The sequence below is a fragment of the Pleurodeles waltl genome, chromosome 4_1 (assembly GCF_031143425.1).
Source record: "Pleurodeles waltl isolate 20211129_DDA chromosome 4_1, aPleWal1.hap1.20221129, whole genome shotgun sequence".
Lineage (NCBI taxonomy): Eukaryota > Metazoa > Chordata > Amphibia > Caudata > Salamandridae > Pleurodeles > Pleurodeles waltl.
The window spans coordinates 609324062-609351973 of NC_090442.1; the positions used below are offsets into that span (position 1 = coordinate 609324062).

Genomic DNA, 27912 nt, shown 5'->3' on the forward strand with positions numbered 1-27912 from the left:
TTAAAGTCTCTAGGGTGAGAATTCTTTAAAGTCTCTCTCTCTCTCTGAGATAGAGAAAAAGCATCAAAGTGTCATAAAAATGGCTTCTTGAATCTGACTTCAAAATGGCATCAAAGAAAATGGCTGACTTCTCTTTGTCCGGTGGGATTAAATAGGAAACGTTCCAAATTCTTCAGGTTCTTCCATTGGAGGGTCCATGGGGTGATTTCTCTTTAACCAATGAATAGTGTCCTTCTCTTAATGCTCACCTACGCATAAGGTGTCCTTGGAGTTTTGGAACACAAGTAGCAACAAAGTTGCCAATTAATTCTGCATCAGTGTCTTTATTGTCTGCACCTGCAGAAACTGATCTTGCTTCAAAGGGGATGAAAGTTGCCTAGCACGAAACCTTGAGATAAGAATATTAGTCATTCTACTGGAAAAATACAGCCTTTAAAGGTTTAAAACATGTCTTTGTTAATACAAGTGAAAACTATGCAGTTAAAATTGAGACCAGGCAACTAGGCCAAAGCCTCTGCTAAATTTAAGCTAAGCATATAACAGTTTTAACGAGAAAATCATAAAATACATCTGCAATTATGAGGGATTACTACATGGTCGATTTTTCATGATTAATTAAGCTTGTTTATACTAATGGCGAACTACTTCGTGGGCACACTTTCTACATACATTATTTTTCTTTGCTAAAATCACATTGTCTTATATGATTTTGTTACATGATATATGAATGTTTGTTAGCCTTTCTTTTTCTGCTTCATAAATCCCTCCTCTGATGACTAATTATGTCATCACATTAAATCTTCCACCACAAATTTTATTTCATTAAAATTCTGTTTTTCTTTTGTTCTTTCTTTTCAATTCTTCTCTTATTTCTTGATTTCAATATTTTATTAGCTTTCCATATTCCCCAAATACCTATTAAGCAAATTAATATTATGAATATCCCTTTTACTATTTTTAGTAATATTCCATTCCAAATGTTGCTGAGCCAATTTCCCACGGAAGCAAATCCTTTTCCAACCTTTTCCCATACTCCTGGTTCTTTCAATTCCTTCAAATCTGTACTATTGTTAGTTAAATTTGCAAGCATATTTCTAATTTGTCTACTGTTGTCTGGTATATATGAACAACAGTGACGTGCACTAAGCATTTTGCAAACGCCGCCATTCTTTGCTAAAAGAATGTCTAAAGCAAGCCGATTTTGAAGAGTCATAGCTCTTTCTGCAGCAAGTATCCATCAGGATCATTGCTCCTGAGAAATTTGTCAGCATGTTATCCACAATAGTAGACAACTTTCGTATTTTTGTTGGATTCAATATAACTCCTACTGAAGGAATTATTGCTCCAAATATATCTCCTACCACACCAGAAGCTGTCTCCCTTTTCTGAATACTATGTAATTCAGACAGCTTTGGAAATTTCTTTAAGTCGTGTAGTTGATAGATCTTTGGAAATACTATTCCCAAATAACATCTCCCATACCATCCCTTTGGAAGACGATAATAGGCATTGAGTCCACAAATATAGTATACTGCTGGAGTAGCTGGATCTAGGCCATTTTACATGAACGTCCATTTACTCTGGAATAAAAAAACGTGTTTACATTCACTCGTTCCTACAAATATTGTGTCATAGTATGTTTTAGGTCTATATATACAAAGTTTCCCTATGTGTATTGCATCTAAAGCTAGTTTCCCTTGTGTCTTTATTGCGGCAAAAGCATAGTTATCTACAGATGTCCTTTTATGCAATTATTTTTCAAATTTTTCCTTTGCCATTTTCCTTCTATCTTCAGTGTGATCTAAAAAGCTTTTCTCTACGGGTGAAAGCAAGCATTTAAGGTTTTCTTTATGAGTGTGAACTGTGGAAAAAGGTGATAATGGTTCAAAGAAACCCCTAACTAATTTTATATAATAATCTCTTGCTACTTTACTCAAGTACTCAATTATGGGGACATATGAAAATACAACATCATGATTGGAATAGAAGTATTGAATATACTCCTGGCCATAAAATCTTGTTAGTAACAAACTACATGTTATTCCATACGTAAGAGGCATGCTATGATATGTCACCCTTTCTATTACTGAGGTAAGTATTTGTGTACATACATAACAATCTTTCGCGTCCATTGTCTCAACATACTCATTCAACAAGCGATAGAAGACATTAGACGAAAGTTCTTTCTTGTTGTGTAAATATTTTTCGTTTTGTTCGAGTTTCTTCAAAGGAGTTTATTCAGTAGTAGTTTTAAAAGTAGAAGCATCATTTGCATCTCTTTCATTGCCTCCATGCATTCCAAGAATTATTGCCCTAATTATTAGTACACATGCAGTTATTAGACCTATACACATATATTTACAATATTTCATTTTATGTCCTTGTGTAGTATTGTCTGTCATGATCTATATAGAATCAGAAAGTTGAAGATACTTTATCAAACCAAATTTGCAGATACATACATAAAAGATGAACGAGGTCAAAGTTCACACGGTTTTCTTTAGCAGCTTAGTCTCTTATCGGTTTAGCAGCTTTGTCTCAAAATCGGTTTCAAAAGTCAATCAGGTTATCAATGTCTTATTCGGTTCAAAAGTCAATCAGGTTATCAATGTCTTATTCGGTAATGTTCATGAAATTTCACTTTTCAAGTACCAAAGTGTTGTTCTGCTTCTTCGTTTTCAAGACTAAGAGATAGAAATTCGTCTGACCAATCGTTAGTGGCTGTGTATGCCCATTCTGGACCAGAATATTTTCTGCTCGCTATTCTTTTCCTTTTCAATTTTGCATCTCCTTTCGATTCCCTTTCGCTTATGTCTTGTTCTTTGGCTGTGTCTTTTTCTTCATTCGATGTGGTTATGATAGACACTTCCTTTCTTTTCTCCTTCAATTTTGGCCCTTTGTTTTCGTTTAATATTTCTTTGGTCTTTGATATGCTTTGTCTCCGTTTCGCGTTGTTTTCACCTGATGGACCTGCAACCGGTTCTGGAAGAATTGGAACAATTACACTTTGCTCTGTCTTGTCTCCTTCACCTGGGAGGTCAGTCAGGTCTTCTCCTTCTTTTCCTGTAACGTCTGCCTCTGGGAAAGCCCTCCTCTTATTAGGCTCTGCTGCTTCTTCACATGAGATAGGATCTTTGTCACCTCCAGGATCTTTGTCACCTCCTGAGGCTTCTTCGCTGTTGTCCTCAAAAGGATCGACTGCGTCTCCCTCAGAGAATATTTCTTCTGTCTCAATTTCTTCTTGTTCACTTTCAGGCTCTCTTCGTTCTGTCTCAGTGCCTGGTACTTCCCTGTTAGCTGTTGGTAATTTCGCTGCTTCAATTTCCTCTTCTGTGGGACACGTCACCCTTTTCGTGTGACTGGCGTGAATCCAGTTGGAAACTCCTGCACACTTCACACCGGTGGTAGTAGTCAGAATCACTTGAAAGGGTCCTTTCCAACGGGGTTCCAAACACGACTTCCTCACTGCTTCTTTATCACAACCCAGTCACCTGCTTTCAGGGCGTGTCCTGACCTTGGATCTGTGGCAAGGTGGTTGCCTCCACCTGGTGAGAAAAAGAGCGGACCACATCAGCCAGACCTTTGCAGTAGTCCAATACCATATCATCTGTAATATTTACAAGAGCATTTGCAGGAACTGCTGGAAGTCTCATGGCTCTGCCCATGAGAATTTCATGCAGTGATAGTCCAGGTTTTCTATGAGGTGTGTTTCTCATTGACATTAACACCAACGGCAACGCGTCAGGCCATTTCAAGTTTGTGGATGCGCATATTTTCGCCATTCTTGATTTCAGGGTGCCATTCATTTGCTCCACTAGTCCTGATGCTTCAGGGCGGTAGCTACAATGCAATTTTTGTTCAATGTTCAATGCTGCACACAGTAATTTGATTACTTCGTTATTGAAGTGACTTCCCCTATCTGATTCTAAAGAGATCGGGAATCCGAAACGTGGTATTAGTTCTCTCAAGAGTAGTTTTGCAACTGTGAGACTGTCATTCCTGCGTGTAGGGTATGCTTCAATCCAGTGACTAAAAATACACACAATCACCAACACATATTTCAAGCCTGCATGCATAGGCATCTCAATGAAATCCATTTGCATCCTACTGAATGGCCCACCTGCTCTTCCAATGTGGCTCAAATTTACTACTGTTCCCTTCCCTGCATTCATTTGTTGGCAAATGACGCAACAATGGCAAACTGCTTCAGCAACTTGGTGGAATTTGGGATTAAACCAATCAATTTTGAATAATCTAATCATGGCATCTCTTCCAATGTGTGCTTGTCCATGGTATAACCTAGCTATTTGCGTCAAAAGACTATCTGGCAAAACTAATCTCCCTTCACTTGAAACCCATAAATCATCTGGTTTTTTTACGCATTGTAATTTACTCCATGAGAGTTTTTCATCCTTACTAACATTATTTTGTAGGAATTTTAATTCTTCTATTGTGTCTACAACTTTTAGAGCAAAGGCTTCACTTCGTTCAAGTTCTGGCTCATTTATCAAATTCCATTCGTCTCTGAGCAATATACAGTTCAATGCGCAAAACCTTGCGACTTGATCTGCATATCCATTTCCCAAAGAAACAAAGTCTTGTGGTTTCGAGTGTGCACTGCATTTTACCACTGCTACTTCTCCTGGTAACTGGATAGCATGTAACAATTCTCTTATTCTTTCACCATTTTTCACTGGTGATCCTGAAGAGGTCATAAAGCCTCTTTGTGACCACAATTGTCCAAAATTATGCACTATTCCAAATCCGTACTGACCGTCAGTGTAAATGGTGACTTTCATTAATGCGGAAAGTTGGCAAGCTCTAGTAAGGGCTACTAGTTCCGCTACCTGTGCAGAGTAAACTCCTTGAATCCAAGATGCTTCTAGAACACCAGTTATTGTACATACAGCACATCCTGCATTCAATATTCCTAGTGCATCTCTTAAACATGAACCATCAACAAAAATAATCTGATCATTTTCTTCCAATCGAGTATCTTTGATATCAGGTCTTGGTTTAGTACAAAATTCAGTCACTTGAAGACAATCATGCTCGATATCATCAACGTTTTCAATTTCAACATTTTCACTGGGAAACAAAGTTGCTGGATTCAATGTAGTGCATTTTTTTAATTGCACATTAGGTGATCCCAAAATTATTGTCTCGTACCTTGTAAGCCTAGCACCAGTCATGTGCTGTGTTTGTGTCAGAGTCACCCGATCCTCGGGGTCCGTGCACGTTCCCAACACTTCCACCACAAGACAGCTCCAATACTCTGATTAGATTTATCACAGAGTCTAAGAGAGTCCAAGTGGGGAAAAGGGGATTAGGACGGGAACAGCTGGGAAGGAGACCTGTAGGAAGCAAAAGGTTCAAACACAACATCAAAATTATATCTCATGAAATCAGTACCATGCTACAACTCTAAACTTCATCTTTTCCGAAAAACATGAACAACCCTGGAATAATCCTAAAACTGACTAGGCTTTAAATGACCGAATACCTGAGGAGGAAACAGGAAAAGTTAAATAGGACTTTCAGATTCAAGTACTTTCTTTAGCATGAGAATCAGGAAACACTCTGAGCAATTTCTAAACAACCATATGAATCTCCTTTTATGAATACATATCAGGAACACACAGCATTACATCTAGAACTCTGGTATTGTTGTGTTCATCTCAGAAAAAACATTTGGAAGTAAATTGCGCACATTGCAGATTTTTATATGAGTATTAAACACCATAAAGGTTTGTGCACCATGAAATCACACAACGTAGATTCAAGGAATAAATCACGCGACGTGTCAACTTGAAATGCTACCAAGAAAATGTCTTAGAATGGTAGCGCAAAGTAACTTACATTATTTATACACGAGGAAAGAATTGCGAGTCTTGCAGATTCAAATGCCACCATACAAATGCCAAGAAATAGTAGCACACAATGAACAACATGAAAAGCACTCAGGGAAAGAATAGCGCGTCTTGTCGATTCAAATGCCACCATACAAATGCCAAGAAATTGTAGCGCACAATGAATAACATGAAAAAACACTCAAGGAAAGAATCGCGCGTGTTGCCGATTCGAATGCCACCATGCAAATGCCAGAAAATGGTAGCGCACAATGAACAGCATGAATTACACACGAGAAGTGGATCGCGCGTTTCGCCGATTCGAATGCCACCATGTAAATGTCAAGAAAAGGTAGCGCGCAATGAACAACAAAGTTAAATGCTCATGAAACGAGTTGCACGTCTTGCCAACTCGTAAAACGTCATGTAAATGTCAAGAAATATCAGCGCGCAATGAACAATAATGTAATAACAAAGTCAAATCTTTATGGAATAAATTGCGCGTCCTCTCTATTTGCAAACCACTATACAAATGTCAAAAAATGGCAGCGCACAAGTAATCTGTTATTCATTTAAGAATTAAAAGCAAGAATATGAAGATTCTCAATTACGGTGTTGGGAAATGTCCAAACACCATCTTACCGCCTGGAAACAGTGATCACCAATGAGAGATGAGTGCAGAAGACTGGAAAATCCAAATAGGCCGCAGGGACAGGAGCTCAGGAAGAAGCTGCTGCTCTGCACCTGGACCTCTGAATAGTGAGCACTGGAAGTTGGGCTGACTCTCTTTTATAGAGTCTTGGCCCAGCCTAGAACCACGCCCAGGCATGTTGCAGGGAAAGTCTCTAGAAGGCCCTGGAAAGGGACCACACCCTAACACACTCTGAATGTCTGCAGCAATACATTGCAAATGTACAGTATTTATAAGCACCTTAAAAATGAATCTTTTGGATGGAATTCTGCAATGCAAAAGGTTAAACAATAACATATCATCACAATTAATAAATTACATTATCTTGCGAGTGTTGGGTTTTTGCATTCTAGATGCCCGTAGAGCGCGCACTGTCCTGGTGTTGACAGTTTGGGAATTTGTCAAAAGTATTTCGACTGAGTGAGGGACCATAACTGTTAAAGGATGTCCCATCACTATTCCTTCACTCTGATTTAAGCTCATACCAACTGCTGCTACAGCACCAAGCATCCTGGTAAGGCTACTGCGACTGGATCCAAAGTAGCTAAAAAATATGCTACTGGTCTGTTTACGCCACCATGGGCTTGAGTCAAGACAGACAAGGAACATGCATCACGTTCATGACAAAACAATGTGAAAGGCTTTGTGTAATCAGGCATACCTAAAGCTGGAGCTCTGCACATGCATTCCTTTAATTCAATAAAGGCATCCATTTAATCTCTTTTCAACATTATTTCATCCTGCGCATCTTTCTGGGTCTGTTTCAGTAAAGGTTTGGCTAGAGTTGAGAAATTTGGAATCCATTGGCGACAGTAGCCCACCATCCCCCAAAACTTCCTCACCTCTTTTCTTGTTTTGGGTGGACTCATTTGAAGTTCACTCGTTATTCTTTCCTTCATTATTTTTCTCGACCCTTTTTCTATTTGGTGACCCAAATATTTCACTTTCTTTTGCCAGAATTGCAATTTCGAAGGAGACACTTTGGCCCTCATTCTGACCTTGGCGGGCGGCGGAGGCCGCCCGCCAAAGTCCCGCCGTCAGGTTACCGTTCCGCGGTCGAAAGACCGCGGCGGTAATTCTGACCTTCCCGCTGGGCTGGCGGGCGGTCTCCTTCAGACCGCCAGCCAGCCCAGCGGGAAAGAGGCTTCCACGATGAAGCCGGCTCGGAATCGAGCCGGCGGAGTGGAAGCTGTGCGACGGGTGCAGTTGCACCCGTCGCGTATTTCACTGTCTGCGCAGCAGACAGTGAAATACATTTAGGGGCCCTCTTACGGGGGCCCCTGCAATGCCCATGCCAGTGGCATGGGCACTGCAGGGGCCCCCAGGGGCCCCGCGACCCCCCCTACCGCCATCCGGATCTCGGCGGTCCGACCGCCGGGATCTGGATGGCGGTAGGGGGGGTCAGAATCCCCGCGGCGGTGCAGCAAGCTGCGCCGCCGCGGAGGATTCAATGGGGCCGCGGTACACTGGCGGGACCCCGCCAGTGGTGCCGGTCCGACCGCGGCTTTACCGCCGCGGTCGGAATCCCCATTGAAGCACCGCCGGCTTGTCGGCGGTGCTCCCGCGGTCCTCCGCCCTGGCGGTCAAAGACCGCCAGGGTCAGAATGAGGGCCCCTGTGTCCATTCCTTCCCAAATGGTTCAGTAAGGCAATAGTGTCAACTGTACAGTCATTTTCTGTTTTGGATGCAATCAGTAAATCGTCAATATACTGTACTAAGGTTGATTCAAAAGGTAATTCCAATGATTCCAGATTTTTCTTTAGAATCTGATTGAAAACTGATGGTGACTCCGAAAACCCTTGAGGAATTCGACACCAACTGTAGACTCTGTCCAGGAATTTGAAGCAAAAGAGAAATTGGCTGTCCTCATGAAGAGGCACAGAAAAGAATGCTTGTGACAAATCGATGACTGAGAACCACTCTGCATCACAGGGAATTTGAAACATTATTACAGCTGGATTTGGTACTACGGGACAACATTTGACTGTTATGTCATTTATTTTTCTCAAATCTTGAACAATTCAAACCTTTCCACTTGCTTTTATTAGTCCCATGATTGGTGAATTACATGGACTACTTAGTACTTCTTTCAGGACTCCCTGTTTCACAAATTCGTCAATGAGTTGGGCGACTTTCATGAGAGTGTCTTGTGACATATGGTATTGTGGAGTCTGAGGAAAAATTACATTAGGTTTTACAGTCACTTTCACTGGTTCTGCTCCTTTGACCAATCCGACTTCTTTCCCTGTCATATCACACACTTCCTTTTCAACTGTTTCTTGTAAATCAGCTGGAATATCTGCTTCAGTGAGCATAGGATAAAGAGTAATCAGGGGATACTCTTCATCGACAGTTTCCATTTCTTCTTCTTCTAAACTGTCCTCTTCTTCCTCATCACTGTTTGTCTGAATTTTAATTCCATTATTTGAGCACATAATCGAGCATCCTAATTTGCATAATAAATCTCTCCCTAATAGGGATATCGGACTTGAGTCACACACCACAAATTTATGTAACCCTTGAAAGTTACCAATTTTGACTTGCACTGGATCTGTAATTGGGTTTGTCAGATACCTATTTGCTACTCTTACTACTTGAACTGTTCTCCCTGAAAGTGGCAAATTTGGTACTTCGATGCTTCTAACTGTAGAGCGTGTAGCTCCTGTGTCAACCAAAAATGAAACGCTGTGACCAATAATTCTTCCTTCCACATATGGTCCCTTTTGATCAACTTCCAAAGATGCTGCAAGCATACAATTTCCCTCCTCATCTGAACTTTCACTCTCCCATTCATTGTTTATTCCATTCTCACTGTGTAACGGGAATTGGTGTACTGTGTTACTTTGATTCATTCTTTGACCTGTAACCTGTTGAGGAAGCTTACTTGTTGCTGATTCATTGGTGCTAAGGGTACTTGCATTTGCTTCTAGGTACCATAGGAAACTGCTGTTGCATTGGCTGTGATTGTGCCATTTGTACACGGGGCGTTTGCACCTGCTGTTGTTGTATAGGTTGTAGACACTGCATCTGATTTACATTATTTTGGAAATTTGGGTTTGGACCTCTCAATTTTGGTCCTTTCATATTCTGAAATGTGTTGACATCATTGTTTTGCTCACCTACACCTTCCTGCACCAACATTGGGCACTCCCGTTTCCAATGTCCGACGATTCCGCACCTGTGACATGGCATCACTTTCTTCATTGCATGTATACCATTAGGAATCACAACAGTATTTAAATCAGGACCATTATTCACAAAACCTCCTCGGCCTCTGCCTCTCATCTGTGGCTGAAACATCGCATTTCCCTGCTGTTGCTGCTGCGGCAACTGTTGTTGGAAACCTTGCAAACCTGTCTGAGCTGCTCTAATCTGCATCACCATCACTTTTTCTTTCAACCTTTTCTGCTTTGTCTCAATTTCATCACTGCAGTATTTTGCATAGTTCAACACTTCATCGATCGATTTTGACTGCCAACAAATCAAATGCATTTTAATTATCTGGCTAATTTCGTGTCTCAATCCTTCCACAAATCTGAATACAAAATGGAGCATGTCCTTTGCCTCAATCGTTTCCATGCCACTGTAATTTTTAAATGCTTTCAACAATCTCTCATAGTATGCATGTATCGACTCCTTAACCTCCTGTGCTGTTCTGTCAATTTTCTGCCAGTCTACATTTTTCGACGCAACCTTTGTTTTCAGATACTCAGTCACTTTATGGTATATGCTCATTACCCTAGGCGATGGTGCACATGTGTCCCTATCTCTTTCTGGTTCACTTTGTTGGCCAATCTACAGCCCTTTTACAATTTTCCCACAAATCTGCCGGAACTACAATTTCGAATAAAGTATTCAGGTCTTCCAAAAGACATTTTGTGAGTTTTACAAATCTATCTGTTTGTTGATACCATTTGATCGGTTTCTCTCTTAACTTAGGGTAATCATCCGTAAAGGATTGAATATCACACCTGTGCCATGGTACATGGATAAGTTTTCCCCCTGCTGTTTCTCTCATTGGTAACATGGTTATAAGATCATCATTCTGTTGTACTTTATCATTCTGATCTGGGGTACTTTCTTTCTTCTTATCCTTTTTCTTAACCCACCTACTCTCCCACTTGTCTAAACATCTCCAAACCTGCACGCTTTGCAATATTTCTTTAAGGTGTGTTTTCATTCCTGCAGACCTCATGTGTTCAAAATCTTTTGTCTCAAAGTCTAACCTGTAACTTCTACTCAAGTGCTTGGTTTTACTTATGTCTATTTTGTGTCTGTCTGCAATTTCTCTTATGTATGCTGCTTACTTCTTTTGTAATTCTAGGGCAAATGTATCTCAGCTCTTCTTCATTGTATGATTCTAACCTGTTCAAACCCATCGTTCCATCTACGAGTTCACCTGCTTCCATGCCCAATCTTATTTGATTCAAATATTCTTCTCCTTTCCCGTTGGGTGTACTCTGTGGGGAATTCAGACTGTTCAACCATTGTGTTGACTGTTGTGCATTTAGTCCCATTAATGTGGCATCTACGTCTACTGATGGTTTCTGTAATATTTCTGTTTTTGAAGTTAACAGTACTATTAGTGGTGGACTTGACCTTACCACAGTTGACGGAACACAAATTTGAATTGGACTAAATTCCAACAAAGACCCAGATCTATTTGACAGTGTTCCTACGGGAGTCGTTTTTTGGGAATTTTCTATGTATCTCCTTCCTGTCTCCTTTTGTGTCATTACCCCTTAATCGCATACACTTGGCTTTGCCTGTATATATAATGGTACTGGCGGACCTACAGTGATAGGCAAAGATATTGCGTCTGGATTCTGTCTGTTACCCAAATTCTGTGGCATGTTAATTCCCACATTATGGTTCATCATTGCTGGCATGTATAACTGTGTTTCTGTTGTTTGAATGTACTTTGGCACTTCTTGCATCTGCTTTTGAGGCATCAAAATTTGCGTTGATTCGGTTTGAATCAATGTCGGTCTTTGGTAATTCTGTCCTCCCTGCACCATTAAATTAGAAGTCATTTCCAAATTATGCTCATCATAATAGCGTCTTTGGACCTGTGGCTGATAATCATTAACAGGTTTCAGTTTAGTCACGTCAGGATATATTCTCTGAACTTGTAGTATTTCTGGTGTAAAAGGCATATCCGGACTACTTTGCCTCTGCAATATTCTCAAATTCGGAGCGACAGTACCCTGTATTGGTTCTGGAGGGGCAGTACTAGTGCTTGGGCCATTTTCGTTTTCCACATATGGTGGCGGACGGTCATTTAGCAATTGCAGAATGAACTCCTCATAGTCTGATTCATCTGACCTTTTCGAGTTTCTCTTGTTTTCTCAATCTCTGGACTGACTCCTGTTTGTTTTATGGGTAGCTTTCTTTCCTTCCATCTCTGCTTCGTCAGTAATTGCTGGGAACAATTTAATTCCCTGCAATATGTCTGATCTCCAAACCTTTTGAGTACTATCCCATCTAGCATCCACTAGTGTCTTTTCTACTCTTCTCACTCTTGTCTCAAATTTCTTTTGTAGTTGCCTTCTAGCCATTTGTTCCCAAATTGCTAATGCTTCAAACTGTGCTGGTCTTAGAGGTATTTTCATGTCGTATAGCGCAAATCTTAAATTCTCCAAGATTCTTAAATTAAACGTCCCATGGATGGGAAACGCTACACTTCCATACTTTTCTGTTAATTTACACCATTGTTTTAACCAAAGACATGGTGCGACACCCTTTTCTTCAATTACGATGTAAGCTGGTGTACCCTCAGGCGGTGTTTCTTCTCCTATATTTGCTTTAATATATACATCTCCCCTCAAGACACTCTTAAATGCTTTGAAAAATGTCATCTTTCCGTCTTTTATTTTCTCAAAATGTAATCAATAAGTGACTTTAATTCCCAGAATACTCTATCCTTGCCTTTCCCCACCAATTGCACTTCACGGACTGGGTCCAATCCGTGCGCGACCCTTCTCACCAACCAACCTATCTCAGCACGGCTCCTAGTGACGTCACACTCACACACTGCGGCTGACAAAGTCTTGCGGCTTGTCCTCCTTCATTCAGCTTCACTCAAAACTAATTTCTGCAATATATCTCGAGCACTAACCAAAAAGAAGAAAAAAAATCTGTTGGTTTACTACAGGAAAGGTAATACAATCGCTTCAGAAACCTTAGGGATTTTTCACTAGCCTCAGCAGTTATTCCATCTTTCTCGGTTTCCCACTTTCGCAAGCAAAATTTGACCTGCAAACTTTACTCTCAACTGATCAATGAACTATTCTAGTGCACCTTAGAATTCGCCAAATCTCAAAGTCGAAAATTTTCTTTTATTCCTCAACATTCGTACTGACTTGTTGACCATGCCCGATCAACCTATTAAACCGAACAAATTACAATATCAATCAAGTGTCTCATACACTTTTCAACATACTCCGGAGTCTCTTGACTTAGCAGGGCCCGTCTCAACATCAACAACCACGTGGACAATTTTTCCTGCACAAAGCGCTACACTCATATGAAGTTCGACGACTTCCCTACTCTCACTCTTTGGAGTATCACTCCTCTAAAATTGGGGTTCGTAACCCCCTAAAATCCTCCCAAACTTCACTATTCATCTGCGGCATAAGCTATGCAAGCGCGAAACCCTAATTTCACTCATACTGTCACTAGAAACGCTGAGACATTCTCACACCTCCATTTCCTCCATTCGCAAGCTCTGAGATTCCGGGAAAGTCATTGGGGATTTAGGGCATCATCATCTCTCCAACTTGTTTTATTAAGAAAATTTCTAACTTGAATCCGTCTATTGTTCAGATGGGGTCCCAAAAGGCCAAACCATCCTCTGCTACCATCTACTGATAGCGGGTCCAGTTCTTATAAATTATTTATACTTGGACACGCCGGAGGTCGGTGAACCTTTTGACCGGGTTGAGTTCTCCTCATCCAAAGAATTGTCGGATCCCTCAAATCAATAATCAATAATCATTTACAATCAATAACCAATACACGATTAGTAATCAATCAACAAATTAATTAAACAGAAAAATCAGTAATTAGACACACCATGACCTTTCAGTCATGAATAATCACACCTGTTTATTAAAAGTTAATGAGTTTATTTCCCTATATTAACAAAGCTATTACAATATAAGTAAGTCTCAAAATCAAATTATATACGTATACGAACATTACTAGCTGTCCATAAAAACGGAAGAAACGCAATCTACGCAAAACTTGGATTATAATTCACTCGGCTATAGCAATGCAAATTACTAATAAGAGTAATTGAAGTTGACTAATTACATACATTGGTCAGCATAACAAGATTTCAATTCAGCATGGTGCATCAAATGAATATCTCAACTAACCTCTGATTAGCATTGGCATGTGGGGCTTCATGCGAAAATTAATTTAACCAACATAAATTTAGAAAACTTCTAGCTTAGGCTCTGTCAAAATTAAGCAGTTGGTACCTAAAAAGGAAAATACAATGAATAGTACATTTATCCTTTTTATAAATACCAAATACAATCAGCATTCAAGGAAAGTCTTCGTCCTTCAGGTACCGGTTCGATCAGCATGGGGCAAACTTGAAGGGGCAAAGTTTAAGGCAAGTTTTCCTTGCAGCGGCAAGGAAAATGGGGGAACAAAAGTTATGGAATGGGCAAGGCAAAGTAAAGTTAAAGTTAAAGTCTCTAGGGTGAGAATTCTTTAAAGTCTCTCTCTCTCTCTCTGAGATAGAGAAAAAGCATCAAAGTGTCATCAAAATGGCTTCTTGAATCTGGCTTCAAAATGGCATCAAAGAAAATGGCTGACTTCTCTTTGTCCAGTGGGATTAAATAAGAAACGTTCCAAATTCTTCAGGTTCTTCCATTGGAGGGTCCATGGGGTGGTTTCTCTTTAACCAATGAATAGTGTCCTTCTCTTAATGTTCACCTATGCATAAGGTGTCCTTGGAGTTTTGGAACACAAGTAGCAACAAAGTTGCCAATTAATTCTGCATCAGTGTCTTTATTGTCTGCACCTGCAGAAACTGATCTTGCTTCAAAGGGGATGAAAGTTGCCTAGCACGAAACCTTGAGATAAGAATATTAGTCATTCTACTGGAAAAATACAGCCTTTAAAGGTTTAAAACACGTCTTTGTTAATACAAGTGAAAACTACGCAGTTAAAATTGAGACCGGGCAACTAGGCCAAAGCCTCTACTAAATTTAAGCTAAGCATTTAACAGTTTTAATGAGAAAATCATAAAATACATCTGCAATTATGACGGATTACTACATTGTCGATTTTTCTGGATTAATTAAGCTTGTTTATACTAATGGCAAACTACTTCGTGGGCAACCTTTCTACATACATTATTTTTCTTTGCTAAAATCACATTGTCTTATACGATTTTGTTACATGTTATATGAATGTTTGTTAGCCTTTCTTTTTCTGCTTCATCATAAGACATGTCAGAGGTTTCAGGCAATGCCATGTGGATGGGGTCATTGTGAGGGGCGGAGATATGTCTGGTAAGGTTGTGTTTTATGCAGACAGGAGATGAAGGCGGTGGCCTGCTGTTTCTGCATAAGGCAAGGAAAAAGGTGACTGCCAAGCAGCTGCTGGGTGTTTTGTGAAAATGGCTGAGGTGGGGTGGTTGAGAGGTAGCTAGGTGTGGCCCCATTTCCCAGAACTGAAGAACCTTGCTGTGTGTGCTTGCTACATTTTGTTCTATTACAAGTACACTTTAAGCATAACAGCCTTCAAAACTGTTGGGACATTGAAAGTCAGAGTAAAACCATGCAATTAATAACACTCAAGTTAAATAGCATTAAGAAGGGTCACATTGTGGGGAAGAATAATTCCTGGGCTCAAATAATCAACCGAAACCATTAAGGAAAATGTGCACATTTAAGCTTCCAATTATCAGTTTATAAAAATTATTTAATTGTCAAATTAGTCCTTACAGAGAGAAAGTTAGTTACAATTAGAAGCCAAATTCATGAATATATGCAGTAAAGCAATATTAGTTTATGAAAAAACAAATGGCCACAGTAGAAAATAGGTAAATTAATAATAACAAGTAGTAATACAAAAAGACCACGCAGCATCTAGCCCTCTCTAATGCAACAGCTGAATGAGGTTTGAAATAAATGAGCTAGCTCCTCTCCAAGTAGCATATCTTTATAATGTTTCAGACAAACCCAGCATACAATTTGGTGACATGCTTTTAAATAGAAAGGTAGCACTAAGATGTTACTTGAACATTAAACTAAACAGACTGTTAATCTGCAAAACTCTTACTAGAAAATTTAGGTGCATATTTATGAAAAGTGTCGCTGCACTAGTGCCTTTTTTGGCCATCTAACTCCATATTGGCATAAAAAAATATTGCTAATGTGTCGCTAGAATGCCTCTAGGCCTTCTTAAATCTGGGCCTAAATTTATTGAACACTAACAAAATGCACCGAAGAAATAAACAAGAAACAAAGCTTTACACAATGGACTTTTTCTGCATATTCATAACAACAACATTGCACTGGAGATTTCATCATATAATTTTGCAACGTTTCAGAAGCACAATTCTTTGGTCCGTGGAAGCAACTACAGAAGCAAGTAAATGTTACTTTAAACCTACAGTGACAAACGAGGGCTGGAGAAGATTTTCTAAGATTTTCTGAAAAGCAAATGAAAGCAAATGTTTGTGCACAACATTTAAGCATGCACTTTTCGTAATGTAGCCACAGGCGTCCTGGTTATGCTAACTGAACCAAACCTATCTTAAGCAGTTTTTATCTAATAAAACATACTTTCTCAAACAGTCAGTACTGCACATAGGTTTTACTTTTCATTTTCTTCTTTTTAGCTTGTTAGAGAGAGAAAAAGCACCTACTCTCAGGGCCTCATTTGCAAGCTGCTAGCGCTGCAGCTGCGTGATTTGTATTTAATGCAGCGGTGGACATAGCAGTGCACTACACTGCTCCATATTTACAAACTGATGCATTAGGTCCAATGCATCAGTTGGTAAAGCCCTGTGTCACATTATACCTGCGCCAGGTATAATGTATGCAAGGTAGGCATTCACAAGGAAACCTCCACGTAGAACTGACACAGTGAAATTTACAGTTTTTCACTGTGTCACTCTATGACTTCACTGTGTCAAACTTTTACCGCCTGCTCAGACCAGGTGTAAAATTGATGCAGGGTTTTTTCCAATGGGACTCTCTTCACATTGCTGGAGTTGCGTTAGTTTAATGACCCAATTCCAGCACGAGTCACTTTAGCACCAACAGATGGGTCCAAATTTCTGATGCATCTGTGAAAATGTGTGCCATGGAGCTCTGTACTGTAAATACAGTGCATCCATGGCGTAGTTAGGAGATGTGCGGATGGCGCATGAAACCTGATGCATTGATGACGATCCGTCAGTTTCTTGTGAATGAGGTCCTCACTTCCTATGGCAGCCATTCACCATCAAAAAGTGGTTGTACAGGATATGGTGGTGGGATGTTGTAGTGTTTTTTTCCATAACTGCGACACTTTTAAACCCTCAACAGCATTCTATTTCATGTGGCAGGCCTAGGTGTGCAACACAGAGTGGAAACTACTCAGGGCAAACAAAACTCAAAGGGACAGAATTATGAAGCACTTTTCAGGTTACAAGCGGCCTGATTCTGACTACAAAAATGCTTTTTTATGTAGAAACACCAAACTGCAATGCTACAAAACAGAAATTTGGGCTTGCAATTTGTTGTTTGGAAGGGGCGTGTTTAGGGTGTTCCTTCCAAATACTAAATCATGGTGGTATTTTTTTAATGTTTTGCAGCCAAAATGTAGTGACAAATATTGATATTTTACCAACACCTGAAAGGAGGTGGTAACCAGCTAGCAAACTTCTTTGTGAATGTCGACAGAAACAATTTTGAAGAGTAGGCAGTGGTCCCATGAACCACTGTCTGCTCTTGAAAAATGAAACTTATACTTTTCATTTTTTTTAACTGCATCCCATTTTCCTTTAAGGGTTGCATTAAAAAAGAAGGTTGCTTGATTTAAAAGCAATCACAGACATGGTGGTCTGCTAAAGTCAGTTCTGTATTCTACCACATTCTAAAGAAGATAGCTGGGGAGGAGCTGTACCCTGCCCTGATAACATTTAAAAAGACCTTGCCCACAGCACACATAAAGAAACCTTACACCTTGCTTACCCTTGTCTTTGTTATTCTAGACAGTTTAGAGCCAGGGGAATGGAAAGAAGTGACCAGAACCAGTTTTGGGGGTAAGTCAGGGAATTCCTCAACACAAAGGATGGCATCCGGTATAAAAGGCAGGTCCTACACCACGTCTCATCAGAACACTATTAGACCTGTGAAAGATTCAGAAAACTGCCTGCCTTGCTGTCTGAAGAAATATTTAACCCGCTTGCCTTGATCCCACGCTACACAGAATGACATCAAAGATCAGTTGACTGACCTGTGTGAGCTACAGGGGCAATACAAGCTTCCAGAGACCTCCCTGCAAGTGCCAGCAGACCAGCTACAACTGGACCTGCTTGGACCTGCCTGAGTCCTGCTGCTGGCCTCTAGTGGAGTAAGTCAAAATCCTCAAGAGGAGTCCCCCAGGTCCTGGTCCCTTGGGTGGCATCAATGAGAGCGCCTCCTGAAATAAAAGGGGAAAATTCTGGTGTCTGGACTCTATGCAGCTGCAATATTGCAAGTACTACTGACTACAACTGATACCAAGTCCTTTCTTTTTTCACTTGAGCAATCAGAGTCTGACCAATGAGGTTCCGGCAAAAGAGCGATTTCTGCACCTTTTCTGTTCAGATAGTGAAGGATTTTTCTTAATAAAATATGATAAGCCGTTAACATTGAGAGATATGATCGTCACCATTTTACCAGTGCAATGTTGCACAGTCAATGTGCAGGTAAGTTGTGTGTGGCATGCTGATTCACGAGAAGCAGAGTTTTAGTGTTGTTAAAGCAAGAAACACGAAAAATGGAAATCAAGTAGATTGATTGGCAAAGCCAAGAGGTCTGGCGCTGGCCGCTAGCCTTTCGATGTCCCAATTTTTGTTTTGTTCTGTTGTGGTTTTAGTAAAACCTATTTGTTGGGAAGCTGCTGGGCTCTCATCAATCTATAAAAAATTGGTTGAAGGCAAAAATATATTTTTGGCCTGCATAAAGCACACATTACCATAATAGTCCCTGGTGCAGAAGAGAACTACTCTGTATGCAGATGTACTCCTTGTGAAAGGGCAGTGTGCTGTAACTCACAGTGTAGTGAGTCAGTGGTTGACGGGTACTAGCTCATTGCCGCATGATACATGGTGGAGTAAGCGGAAGAAAAACATGAATGACACAATAACAGACTGATGGAAGAAGTCTTGCTGAATAGTCCTATAACTAACTATAACTAGAAAACAAAAATTAAGTACAATCAAAAGGTACTGTATAACACCAGGCCTAAAGAAAAATGTATCTGCCTTTGGCTGACAGCCTCTTTGCTAATACTTTTTAGTATGTTTTTGTAATTCTCTATTACAAATAAGTACAAAGTGTTGAAAAGATAGGTAAAAACGGAGGCATGCCAAGAAAGGTAGAAAGAGTTGTACATAGATTAGACAGATAGATAGATAGATAGATAAATAGATAAATAGATAAATGTGTATGTACAGACATACATTGACAGACAGAAAGACTGACACGGAGATAGATAGACAGGTAGATAGATAGACAAATGAAGTTGCACGGATAGGTAAACAGAGTTGCAAAGATAGAGCGCAAAGATAGACGAAGTGCAAATATAGATTAGGATAGGTAGTGTTGCAAAGATAGATAGATAGATAGATAGATAGATAGATAGATAGATAGATAGATAGATAGATAGATCCTTCCACACACAAGGTTGCATAGATATAGATAGTTGCCTAGATAGATAGATACATACACAGATTTTCAAAGATAGATAGATAGATACATAGATCGATAGATAGATAGATAGATAGATAGATAGATAGATAGATAGATAGATAGATAGATAGATAGATAGATAGATAGATAGATAGCACAGGGAGCTGGAATACACAGCAGAGCTAAAATTAGTAATATAAAAGTTAAATGTCTATATAATCAAGTCATTCAAGAGCATTGAAAGCAATCTAGACAGTCATATACGCAAGAGATACAGACTAAATGATTTTACAAAGAGAACAATAAACAAGATTATAGAAAGCAACTAGGCCATACAAGACTGACATACAGACTAGATTGGTTTACAGATGTAACTGCAGTTTTCAATTAAAATACATACTAGTATGGCATACAGGAGTGAAGTTATAATGCACTTCATTGCACGTATACAAAAGAAATAAATGACAACTTCATGAAGGATAGTTTCAAAGGGGCACAGTTTTGGTATTTTGTGAAATAGCAGCAGTCAGACAAATAATAGAAAGACCACTCTAAAAGGAATTTAAAGCATCAGCAGCAGGAGACAGAAACTGATAAATCTGGAATGTGCCCTCTGCTTAACATAGAGAGCTGGTTGAAAGCATCCTGCTATCTCAGACTCTAAACACAAAGGCGAAGCAAAAGTAATAAAGTAAAAAAAAACACTGACACTGAAGAGAACTACATAGTGTGCGAGATGTGCTCCTTGTGAAAACGCAAAATAATGTCATTCAAAGTGAAGTTATGCAGTGGCTGAAGTGGGTTGATCCCTGCCTCATGGTGTAGGGGGCAGAAGTAAAATGCGAATGATACTCCAACAGACAAGTGGATAAAGACAGATGGATGTAAGCCCTTTTACTTAAATATATTAAACATCTGTTTTGTTAAAAAATCAAAAGGTCTTTTTTTAAAAAATCAAAAGGTCTTGACCAACGCCAGGACTATAAAGGGGGTTGGTAGGAGGCGCGAAGTTAAGGGGAGAAAGGATATGTGGTGGCCACACTATACTGGGGGGCATTTAGATGGGCCCTGGTAGTGGTTACTGTGAACTCTGAGCCTACCTCCAAGGCTGTGAGGCAACACCAAAGAGTGAGGGAACTATGATGATGGACAGAGGGTACCAAAGGTAACTTATCTCACTTGCAGCTACATTGTGTTCAATCAAGTGACAAGCCTAAGGGGCATGCTTTGTGTGCCATGTGGTGTGCAATCTAGTGCATCTAATATGTAATTACAGGGGTATGCATCTGTCTTTGTGGGAGGAGGTTGTCAGAGACTATGGAGGTAGAGGGATTGCACATCAAAACTGAACAGTATTACTTTCAGTGAGCCAAATAGTGCAGGCAATGAGACAGGCTTACCATCAAATATTCAAGGCAAGAAGTAACATGGAATAGTTGTAGTCTCACATGCTAATGTCTAAAGTCGTCTTTCAAAGGTGATATGGACTTGTTTCTGTTTCAGTATTTGCACATTGATTTGACAATCTGATGTAGACCTACTTTTTCAGATTGCCTATCCTTAATTCCAGATTATTCTCATATCTGCAGCCACTGGTCAATTGGTGCTTGTCACTGTGCAGCTGTTTCTGAAGATGTAAGTGGTTGTTCACAGTTTGGTCCATGGTGTGGAGTCCATTGTATCTAGAAAATCTCTCAAAATTACAGGTTCTGTGTATTGGTTGTTTTGCCATCCATGGTGATTAGCATGGTTGTAGAATCAGGAAGATATATTTGTAGTTTAAAGTCTGTTTATTGTGAAAAGAAGTGCATGGGACAAATCAATGTGAAATCAAATGAGAAAAGAACATTTCATTTAAGAGAGCTTGTGAAGCTGCTCCCAAACACATCGTAAAATATACTCAGCCTGGATTCTGATAGAAGTTATCACCAGCCAATACCATGGAATATTCAGAACTCTTGGTCTATTCGGACCTAAATGGGGGGAGAAGAGAGACCATGTCAGAGAAATATAAACATTTAAAAGAGAAACAGAAACCCACCTTCCTCTGGACCCTCTTCCCACAGTAAAAGCCCCTAGCGTTTAAATACAATATGCCCAACCTCAGTATCCTGTGGAATGCTGAGTCATGAACATAGAAAATATTTCCTGTCTGCCCCAACTTTCCTGGAAGTCTTACCAACAAGAGCTATTAACTTTGGCAATGTGTTTTGCCATGTTGTACACCAGTGTGGCTGCTGTTTAGCATTGCTAAATGTTAGTGGTGTGGAGTACCAAAGTGGAGTGGGGAAGTAGAGCTCCGTAGAGTGGATTTGTTGGAGTGTCGAAGAGTGGGGTAGTGGGAGTAGAATTTTGTAGAGTTGAGTAGAGGGGAGTAGAGTTCAGTAGTTCAGTGGCAGAGTGCCGAAAAGTGGAGTGGAGTGGAGTGGGGTGGAGTAAAGTGGAGTCGCGAGGAATAGAGTGGAGTGGAATTGGAGTGGATTGAAGTAGTGGGATGGTTTGGATTGCAGTAGAGTTGGGTGGATTGACTGGAGTGTAGTGGGGCGAAGTGGTGTGGGTGAATTGAATGGAGTTAATTGAAATGGGGTGAGTGGTTTGGATTGAGATGGATTTGAGTGAGGTACATTAGATTGGATTGGGGTGGGCCATTTGGATTGGAGTGATGGGGTCGGAGTGGGGTGGATTGGTTTGGACTGAGGTGGACTGGATTCACTGGATTGGAGTGGGATGGATTGGACTGGATGAGGCTGGATATGATTGGAGTGGAGTGGATTTAATTGGATTGGAGAGTGGTTTGGATTAGAGTGGTGTGGATTGGAGTGAGGTGGAGTGAGCTGGTTGAATTCGATTGGAGTGGGGTGGACTGAACTGGGAAGGAGTAGGGAGCATTGGGTTGGTATAGAAGGGATGGATTGGAACAGAGTGCAGTGGATTGGAGTGGGTGAGGTGGATTTGAGTGGGGTGGGGTGGATTAAAGTGAGGTGGGGTGGGGTGGTTTGGAGTGGGGTGGATTGGAGCGAGTGGGGTGGAGTGGATTGGAGTGGGTGGGGTGGGGTTGATTGGAATGGGGTGATTGAGTGGGGTGGATTGAAAAGGGGTGGGGTGAGCTGCAGTGGGATTGATTGGATTGGAGTGGGGTGAGGTGGATTGGATTGGAGTAGAGTGGATTGGAGCAAGGTGAATTGATCTGGATTGTTGTGGGGTGAACTGGATTGAGTGGGGTTAACTGTAGTAGGGTGGGTTGGATGGATTGGCTTGGTGTGGGATGGAGTGAACTGGGATGGGGTGGATTTGATTGTGGTGGGGTGTTGACAATTGTAGTGGAGTGGATTGGAGTGGATTGGATTCACTTGGCTTGGGGTGGATTGGAGTGGGGTAAACTAAACATATTGGATTGGAGTACAGTGGACTGAACGGGGATGGAGTGGGGTGGATTGTGGTAGAATGGGGTGAATTGGAGAGGGGTGAAGTAAATTGAAAGGGGGTGGATTGGAGTGTGGTGGCGTGGACTAGAGGGGGATTGCTTTGGAGTGGGGTGGGGTGGATTAGGGTAGAGTGGATTAGAGTGGGGTGGATTGGAGTGGGATGGGCTGCATTTAGGTGAGGTGGATTGGATTGGCATGGGGTGAATTGGATTGAAGTGGGGTGTACTGGAGTGGGGTAGACTGGAATGCGGTGGACTGGATTGGGGTGGATTGGAGTGGGATGGGCTGCATTTAGGTGAGGTGGATTGGATTGGCATGGGGTGAATTGGATTGGAGTGGGGTGTACTAGAGTGGGGTAGACTGGAATGCGGTGGACTGGATTGGGGAGGATTGGAGAAGGGTGAGGTGGATTGGAGTGAGGTGTATTGGATTGAGTGGGATGCATTGGATTGAGGGGGTGGGTCAGATAGGGATGTGGTGGATTGGAGTGAGGTGGACGGCAATGAGGTGAGGTGGATTTGATTGGTCTGGGGTGAATCAGATTGGAGTGAGGTGGACTAGAGTGGGTTGGGCTGGGTGGGGTGGACTGGCTTGGGGCGGATCAGACTGGGTGCATCAGGGTGGGGTGGATTGGATTGGGGTGGGATGGGGTAGATTATATTGAGGTGATGTGGATTGGCATTGGATGGATTGTGGTGGATTGGACAGGAATAAGGTGGATTGGCTTAGAATGTGTTGGATTGGATTGGAGTGGGTGAATTGGATTGGAGTGGGGTGAATTGGATTGGTATGGGGTAGATTTATGTGGTTTGGAGTAGGGTGGATTGGACTGCAGTAGGGTTGATTAATGTGGACTGGATTGGATTGGACTGGGGTGGATTACAGTGGATTGGATTGGAGTGGGTGGACTGTGGTGGTGCAGGTGGATTGGATTGGAGTAAGGTGGATTGGGTAGCAGTGGACTTGATTTGAGTGTGGTGGATTGGAGTGGGATGAAATTGATTTTAGTGGGTGGTTTGGATTGGATTGGAGTGGGGTGGGTTAACTTGGAGTAGGGCGAGTTGGAATGGAGTGGTGTGGATGGATTGGAGTGGTGTGAATGGATTGGAGTGGGGTGGGTTGGACTGGAGTGGGGTGGATTGTACTGGAGTGGGGTGGATTGGAGTGGGTGAGGTGAACAGGACTGGCATGGGTCGGATTGGAGTGGAGTGGATTGGGGTGAGAGGGGTGTATTGGATGGGGTGAGAGTATTTGATTTGGAGTAGGGTAGGTTGGACTGGGCTGAATTGGGGTGGATTGGATTGGTATGGGGTGGATTTGATTTGTGTGGGTTAGATTGGATTGGAGTGGGGTGGATTGTGGTGGATTGGAATGGGTTGAATCGGATTGGAGTGGTGCGAATTGGAGTGAGGCAGATTGTTTTGTATTGGAGTGGGTTGTTTGGGATTGGAGTGGGGCAGGGTGGAATGGGGCAGGTTGGAGTGGGGTAGGTTGGAGTGGAGCAGCTTGGAGTGGGGCAGATTGTTTTGGATTGCAATGGGCCAGATTAGAGTAAGGGAGATTGGAGTGGGGCAGACTGAAATGGATTGAAGTTGGGCAGGTTGTTTTGAATTGAAGATGAACAAATTGGAGTGGGGCAGATTGTTTTGGAATGGAGTGGGGTGGATTGGAGTGCAGCAGATTGTTTTGGATTTAATGGGGCAGATTGGAGTGGGGCACATTGTATTAGGGTGGGTTGCCGTGGGGCTGATTGAATTGGAGTGAGGTTGATTGGGTTGGTGTGGGGTGGATTGGATGGTAGTGGGGTGGATTTGAGTGCCGTGAATTGGAATGGAGTGGGATGAATTGGGTCATGATGGGGGGAGTGGGTTTGAGTGGGGTGTATTGTTTTGCATTGGGGTAGGACAGAATGGCCAGGGGCGGATTAGAATGGTACATATTGGTTGTGATTGGAATGGGGCAGACTGGAATGGGGCAGATTGGAGTGGGGCAGATTGTTTTGGATTGGAGTGGGCAGATTATTTTAAATTGCAGTGGGGCACATTAGATTAGGGTGGTTTTGTTTAGATTGGGACAGATTGTTTTGGATTGGAGTGGGGCAGATTGGAATGGGGTAGATGGGAGTGGGGCATATTGTTTTCCATTGGAGTAGGGCATATTGTTTTGTATTAGAGTGGGGCAGATTGGAGCAGATTATTTTGTATTCGAGTGGGGCACATTGTTTTGGAGTGGTGCAGATTGTTTTTGATTGGAGTGGGTAGAACTGGAGTGAGGCAGATTAGATTGGGATAGGTTGGGAGGATTGGATTAGGGTGAGTGGTTTGGATTGTAGTGGGGTGGATTGTAGTGGGGTGAGGTGTGGTGGATTGGCGTGGATTGAAGTGGGTTTATTGGAGTCGAGTGGATTGGGGTGTACTGCACAATTACGAGACAAAACATAATTTCAGAAATTACACATAAGCAACATTTGCAATATTTAGAACAAAATAATTGTCATCTATTGGGAACAACACTCACAAGCAAAAACAAAAGAAAACATGAGTGCAAAGTGAGAAAAGACGACTTGGCAAAGTAAAAGAAAGTTAGCTACAGAAAATAAAACTTTGCAATTTTGCTTGCCCTGCTGGCCACATTTTTGCTAGTCACAAACTTTCTGTTTGAGGAGCACTAGAATTTAAAAAGAACAAAATAGTACCTTAATCATGTTGGGAGCAGCGGATGGGCACTGATTAAGTTGAATCAATCAGTGCTTTGTCTCTGCTCTACAGACAAGAATGCATATGATGCCAGGCTTGCAGTGACCAATTACAAGGCTGTAAAGAAGAGTGCCACGCAAGCCAACAATTGGTAAGTAACGGGCGGGCTACAAGCCCTTTACTGTACACAACAGAGTCTCGAAAGCAAGATGCATGCGCTAGCGCATGCACTCGCAGGCTTGACCCTAAAAATGCCTGAGCATCTTCTACTTGCGAGAAGGAATAGTGTTTCTCCTTCACTTCCACTTTCAGAATGTTAATGGTAATAATGCTTGTAACATGCACTAATCACCCTGGGAGGGGTTTATTTTGTTGGAGGACGCATCGTGGATTTAATCCTGTTTAAAATAAGATTGTGATTCAATATAGTAGAAGGAACAACCAACAGGCTCTTACACAGTTTCTTTTTAAGTATTTTTTGTATTGGTGTGATGGGAGATTTATTATCCTCTTTTCTTTCTTCCTTGAATCACAAGCACTTCTTTCATCAACACTTTGTTCTGTCGTTTTTCTTTCTTTTTTGTCATGATGGGGGATTGTATATAGTGTGTATATATATATGAAGAAAGTGTATATTTTGTCTAAATAATAAAGGATGTTCTCCTAAGTGCTGCGTATGTTAATATGAATGTTGGAATTATTTCTGATTATAAGTGATCCCTAAGGGGTCTTTGTTGTTTTGTTAAAATTTCTACCCAGACCTCTTAGGTTTACTTGGGTGACCCTCTGTGGCTAGTAAGATAATCCTGGAAGCAGCACAAAATATTGGTTTTAAATGTGTAAAAGCATGTTTTAGTCCTTCATTACATCATAAAATTGTAAAGGAGTGAACTACATAATTAAGACAACATTGTGGGTATGCCGGTATTCAGAAACCTTTGCGGACATAGACTGCAGAGGAGCTTGGTAAGCAGCCGAACAATAGACATGTTAATGTAAATATTTATCAAAACTGTCACTATGATCTTTGCTAAGATACATCCTAGACAGCCAAAGGTAGCGTTAGGTGAGACCACCCACATTGCTGAAGAAATTTTGGTTTGTGCAAAAAAGAGCCAAAAGCCGCTTTGGTTTTACTCTTGTTTGAGCCACATAGCCCTTGTAAATCAGCAAAACTAGTGCTAAGAGAAGCACAAGAAGCCTTTAACTTGTTAAAATTAACTATACAGAATAAAAAGATAAAAAAATACAATAAAAAATATGCTGAAATAAGTCTGAAGAGGCTGAAGATCTTTATTTAATGTTAAACTGCTTTCTGTGCTGGGCAGATCATTCTGTAGAAAAAGAGCCTCTGGGAGGGGTGGGCGACAGCAATGATCGCAAACATGTAAATATCACCTGTGAGAGAAAACATGCCGTCAGCTAAGCGCACTCACTGAGACATACCGTATGCAATGCAAAAAGGTAAATACCGTGTGTGGGGAGAAAATTAAAATGCCATCAGCTGAGCGCATTTAGAACGAACACAGCACAAGTAAATCCCTACCGGCTGGGGCGGTGGACGACTGTTGCCCTCACCCTCGAGGATCGCCACGAGGAGATTAAGAACCCCTGCAGGCATGCAGGGAATAAGGGTGCAGCAAACACTCTGGCACTCACCGAAGAATCATCCACAATCAGCGCAGCTCCAATTTAAAGGTGCAGGCAAACACAACTGTTTATTAAGACAATAGGAAAAACAGAGTCGGCAGAGGGGATCGACACAGGGGAGGAGGGGATTGACATGGGGAGATTAAGCACCTCCGCAGGCACGCAGGGGAGAGGGGCACAACAGGGGTCTAGGTTCCAGTAAAGCAAAGAAACAAGGAATAGCAGCCAACAACCTGTGCATCCAGAAAAATAAAAAAATAGATCCCCGTCAAATTAATGAATCAAGACAAAAGCGGAATGATAGCGAAGTCAGGTGCTGCTCCATCGGAGGAAACAAAGGACGGTAAGGAGGGACAAAGAAGGGAAATTCTCCAATTGCAGGTAAGGTTTTTTAAGGGACAAGCATAATTACCAATAAAAACCCAATGGGTGGGTTATTAGCCCACAAACTGTATACAACAGTTCACGAGACAGCGCAAGCGCTGTTGAGGCTCGACCTAAATTTTTTTAACTTTGCTTGAGGCAAAACCAGACATAATGGTCTGCTGACCGTAGCAGGCCAGCATTTCTGTAATAACCACCAGAGTGAGTTGCAGTTTGTGACATCAATGAGGTAGGTCAAAATGCAACCCAGTCCAAGAATACGAACACCTTTTTTTTTTTTTTTTTTTTTTAAATTTCGTACCAACACTTGCA

The 27912-nt window shown here is 41.3% G+C and overlaps 1 long non-coding RNA gene across 2 annotated transcripts; it reads right to left on the minus strand.

Annotated features, from left to right (window-relative positions):
* Window positions 1-13622: 13622 nt before the first annotated feature.
* On the minus strand, window positions 13623-27272 carry LOC138287980 (uncharacterized). Of its 2 annotated transcripts, none has more exons than XR_011202306.1 (3): window positions 27113-27272; window positions 20846-21418; window positions 13623-14615 (listed from the first exon to the last, which is right to left on the minus strand). It is a non-coding gene; the product is annotated as an uncharacterized lncRNA (long non-coding RNA). The 2 variants fall into 2 exon arrangements; XR_011202305.1 differs by having other exon boundaries at window positions 13623-14627.
* Between the last annotated feature and the right edge of the window lie 640 nt (window positions 27273-27912).